At 44.9% G+C, this 5410-nt stretch overlaps 1 pseudogene; it reads left to right on the forward strand.

Annotated features, from left to right (window-relative positions):
• LOC119473024 overlaps positions 1-1955 on the forward strand; it is a 5757-nt pseudogene extending 3802 nt beyond the window's left edge.
• The last annotated feature ends 3455 nt before the right edge of the window (positions 1956-5410 follow it).

The following is a 5410-nucleotide window of genomic DNA, read 5'->3' on the forward strand; positions in this document are numbered from 1 at the left end:
GTGCAATGGCGCGATCTCGGCTCACCACAACCTCCGCCTCCTGGGTTCAGGCAATTCTCCTGCCTCAGCCTCCTGAGTAGCTGGGATTACAGGCATGCACCACCATGCCCAGCTAATGTTTTGTATTTTTAGTAGAGACGGGGTTTTACCATGTTGACCAGGATGGTCTCGATCTCTTGACCTCGTGGTTCACCCGCCTCGGCCTCCCAAAGTGCTGGGATTACAGGCGTGAGCCACCGCGCCCGGCCTGGAGACAGTTCTTAATAATTTTGTTTTAAGTTATTATAACAAAGAAGGAAGAAAAATTATCTGCAAAGAATGAGGGTACAGAGATGATAATGAAGATATAAAAGAGAAAATGGTTAAGACAAGGCAGAGAGTGTGTGTAACGAGGAGTCATTTGGAGCTGAGTAGCTGAGGCAGAGCTGCTCTCATGGCCTGGCTATGGGTGGAAAAAATCAGATTATGATTAGAGAAAAAGTCTTCCATCAGTGTTCTCTGGAATCCACATCAATTTAAAAGCAGAACCTGGCCGGGCACGGCGGCTCACACCTGTAATCCCAGCACTTTGGAATGCCAAGGTGAGCAGATCAGGAGCTCAAGACCAGCCTTACCAACATGGTGAAACCTGTCTCTACTAAAAACACAAAAGTTAGTGGGGCGTGGTGGCACATGGGGAGGCTGAGGCAGGAGAATCACTTGAACCCAGGAGGCGGAGGTTGCAGTGAGCTGAGATTGTGCCACTGCACTCCAGCCTGGGTGACAGAGTGAGACTGTGTCCAAAAAGAAAAAGAAAAAATTAAAAGCAGAATCTAAGGATTCCTGTGTATTATCCATCCCTTTCTTCAGCAAATACATATTGAGGACCTGCTATGCGTTGGACACTATATTAGCCTAAATCTAAATCAGTGATCAAAAAGAGAGGATCATTGGTTTGAAAACCATGGCATAGGGCCGGCGGAGTCTGCAGTGAAGGAATGACGCCTCAGCTATAGCTGGGAAGGCCCTGCAACTTGATGGAAGAGTTCCATCCCTCAGTACCCCGGAGGACACCTCCGAAATGCCTGAGGCGGGTCCAGATTGAAGCAGCTCAATGTCCAGATGTTGTGGTGACTCAAAGTGACCCAAAGAAGTTGAAAAGGAAGGCCGGGCGCGGTGGCTCACACCTGTAATCCCAGCACTTTGGGAGGCCAAGGCAGGCGGATCACTTGAGGTCAGGAGATCAAGACCAGCCTGGTCAACATGGTGAAACCCATCTCTACTAAATGATACAAAAAATTATCTGGGCATGGTGGCACACACCTGTAATCCCGGCTACTCAGGAGGCTGAGGCAGGAAAATTGCTTCAACCTGGGAGGCGGAGGTTGCAGTGAGCCCAGATGGCACCACTGCACTCCAGCCTAGGTGACAGAGCAAGACTCCATCTCAAAAAAAAAAAAAAAAAAGAAGAAGAAGTTGAAAAGGAAGCAAAGTGAATACTTCTCTTTCGGGATGCCAACCTGCCCCTGAAGGTTACTTCCCAGCCCTTCGGTGGCAATAGGAACAAGTGGCACTGTTTTCAACTGTTCCCCAGAATGTGAACACACATGGAAGTCGCTGGGAATCACAACAGCTGGGTAGTAATGTGACTACACCAAAATCTGAAGATGAAGAAGGCGGAAGAAAGTTCGTCTGGGTGAACAGCTACGTGCTGACGCGGCTGTTGGACCAGCCGGAAATGAGAGTCCCCACATAGGTTCTGCCCAAGGAAGACAGCTTATTTATTGGCGTGTCTGCAAAAGCCTTTACTACCTAAGGCTCATTCACTGATTCGGCAGCTTGCAAGAAGATGCTCTGAAGTGAGGCTCTTCGTGGATAGCAAAGATGATGGGAAGGTTCCTGCTTTGAATTTATTAATCTGCTTGGTTGACAGGTATTTTGACAAATGTGATTTAGCTGATGAGCCTCTCGATTAGCTGATCTCTCAGGGATAGAGAATATTTCTCATGTCGGCAGCCTAGCCCTGAGGAAGTGCAGTGGAACATTCCACATTGTGTAAATGGCTTGGGTCTTAACCTGCACCCTTCCGGTTGATACTCAGAATATAGGTTGTATTGCTTTGAATGTCTGAAATAACAACAAAAAGTCCCACCCCACCCCACCCCCATTTTTGATGAACAGTTTTCTGTAATCAAGCAGCTTGCAAAGAAATTGTGTGATGAAATTTTACACAGGTTCTTGGTGCCCTTTCGTTGTTTATCTACATGTATACGTATAACATTTTATTGAAAACACGTTTCGGTTACTAAAATTTTGTTTGACTCCTAGCAAAAGACAGCAGATGGCCTTAGCATCAGAATTAAAATAATCTAGATTAAATGGCAAATGAGTTCCTAATCAGTAATAAAATTAATCAAGCATTTTAAAAAACAAAAAAGATAAGATTGGCTGGGCATGGTGGCTCATAATTGTAATCTCGGAACATTGGGAGGCTGAGGCAGGAGGATTGCCTGGGCTCAGGAGTTTGAGACCAGCCTGAACAATATAGAAAAACCCTGCCTCAAAAATTTATATTAAAAAAAAAAAAAAAGATAGGATCCAGCCCCCTGGGACTTCCCTGGAGTAGGATATGCAGCCAGTGAGGGTACACATTCTGTTTTCTTTTGTAATAAAGATAGGCATTCTAGATGTTTCTCAATGTGGGCAGTCAGAACATAAATCTCCTTCTTTTTTAAATTTTTTTTGTGTGTGTGTGTGTGACAGAGTTTCAATCTTTTGCCCAGGCTGGAATTCAGTGACAAGATTTTGACTCACTGTAACTTCTGCCTCCTTGGTTCAAGCGATTCTCCTGGCTCAGGCTCCAGAGTAGCTGGGGTTACAGGCACCCACCACCACATCTGGCTAATTTTTTCTTTTTCTTTTTTTTCTTTTGAGACAGAGTTTTGATCTTGTTGCCCAGGCTGGAGCGCAACGGCGCAATCATGGCTCACTGCAACCTCCACCTCCCAGGTTCAAGCGATTCTTCTGCCTCAGCTTCCCGAGTAGCTGGGATGACAGGCATGTGCCACCACACCTGGCTAATTTTGTATTTTTAGTAGAGATGGGGTTCCTCCATGTTGATCAGGCTGGTCTCAAATTCCTGACCTCAGGTGATCCACCCACCTCGACCTCCCAAAGCACTGGGATTACAGGCGTGAGCCACCACGCCTGGCTTTAAATTTTCAGCGGAGATGGGGTTTCACTATGTTGGCCAGGCCGGTCTCAAACTCCTGGCCTCAAGGGATCTACCCATCTCGGCCTCCCAAAGTGCTGGAATTACAGGTGTGAGCCACCATCCCTGGCTAATTCTTCTTCTTATATTTGGACTGTTTCTTACTGTGTTGGGCCATTCTTTCATTACTAAAAATAAATGTCTGAGGCTGCATAATTTATAAGAAAGAGGTTTAATTGGCTCACAGTTCTGCTGGCTGTACAGGAAGCATAGTGCCAGCATCTGCTTCTGGGGAGGCCTCAGGAAGCTTCCAAGTATGGTGGAAGGGGAAGGGGGGAACAGGCATCTCACACGGCAGAGCAGGAGCAAGCGAGAGAGGGCTGAGGAGGAAGTGCCAACGCTCTTACGAAACCAGATATCACAAGAACTCACTCACTATCACCACGGGAAAGGAGCTAAGTCATTCGTGAGGGATAGGCCCGTCATGAAGCACCTCCCACCAGGCCCTACCTTCAACACTAAGGATTACATTTCTTTTTTTTTTTTTTTTTTAATGTCTCCCCATAGCTAAGCAGGGATTACATTTTAACACGAGATTTGGTGGGGAGACAGATCCAAACCCTATTATTGTCTTAGATTGAATTGCCTAAAACTAGAACCTGAGAGGGGGATTCTTGTGCGTGTGATTTATAGAGGAAATGTTCTTAGGAGGAGGAGAGGGAAGGAGGCAAAATTTATTCCTGGCTTGTTACCAGATACGGAGTCTCCATCTGTCGTCACCCAGGCTGGATGCAGTGGCGCCATCTCAGCTCACTGCAACCTCCACCTCCTGGGCCCAAGCGATTCTCCTGCCTCAGCCTCCCCAGAGGCTGGGATTAAAGGTGCCCAGGTATTTTTTATATTTTTAGTAGAGATGGGATTTCATTATGTTGGCTAGGTGGTCTCAAACTCCTGACTTCAGGTGATCCACCCACCTTGGCCTCCCAAAATCCTGGAATTACAAGCACAATTTGTGTCTCTTGATTGGAAAGTTTAGTTTATTTACATTGAATGTTATTATTGATAAGCAAGGACTTATTCCTGCCGTTTTGTTTCTTGCTTTCTGATTGTTTTATGGTCTTCTCCTCCTTTTTTCCATCCTTCCTGTCTTCCTCTTAACAAAGGTGATTTTCCCTGGTGGCATGTTTTAATTTCTTGCTTTTTTATATTTTGAGTATCCATTGTATGTTTTTTAGATTTCAGTTACCATAAGACTTGCAAATAATATTTTATAACACATTATTTCAAACTGATGCCAATTTCACACTTATTTCACAAGCAATCTAACAGGCAAAAAGAAAACCAATACAAACTCTACACTTTAACGTTGTTCCCTGCTTTTTAACTTCTTGTTGTTTCTAGCTATGTCTCATTATACTGCCGGTGTATTAAAAAGTTGTCATATTTGTTGTTTTTGGTCAGTTCGCCTTTTCATCTTTCTACCCCAGATGTGAGTAGTTTACACATCACAGTGACAGTGTTTTAATATTCTGTGTTTTTCTGTGTACTTACGGTTACCAGTGAGTCTTGTCTTCAGGAACTTCTTGCTCATGAAGGTTGTTTTCTTTCAGATTGAAGAACACCCTTTAGCATTTTTGGTAGGACAGGTCTGGTGTTGACGTAACTCTTCATTTTTTGTTTGTCTGGGAAAGTCTGTCTCTTTCTTTCTTTTTTTCTTTCTTTCTTTTTTTTTCCTTTGTTGTTGTTGTTGTTGAAATGGAGTCTTACTCTGTTGCCCAGGCTGGAGTGCAGTGGCATAATCTCGGCTCACTGCAGCCTCCGTTTTCTGGGTTCAAGCGATCCTCTCACCTCAGCCTCTCAAGTAGCTGGGACTTCAGGGGCACGCCATCACGCCTGGCTAATTTTGCATTTTTAGTAGATACGGGGTTTCATCATGTTGGCCAGGCTGGTCTCGAACTCCTGACCTCAGGTAATCCACCTGCTTCAGCTTTCCAAAATGCTGGGATTACAGGTATGAGCCACCTGCTGCCAGCCGGAAAGTCTTTCTTTCTCCATCATATCTGAAGACTAGTTTCACCAGATATATTGTTCTAGGATAAAAGATTTTTTCCTTCAGCACCTTGAATATGTCATGCCACTCTCTCCGGGTTTGCAAGGTCTCCACTGAAAAGTGCTCTGCCAGACGTTCCGGAGCTCTATTGTATTATTTATTTCTCTTCT

Source organism: Cebus imitator, unplaced genomic scaffold (genome assembly GCF_001604975.1).
Source record: "Cebus imitator isolate Cc_AM_T3 unplaced genomic scaffold, Cebus_imitator-1.0 Scaffold129, whole genome shotgun sequence".
In the NCBI taxonomy this organism is placed as follows: domain Eukaryota; kingdom Metazoa; phylum Chordata; class Mammalia; order Primates; family Cebidae; genus Cebus; species Cebus imitator.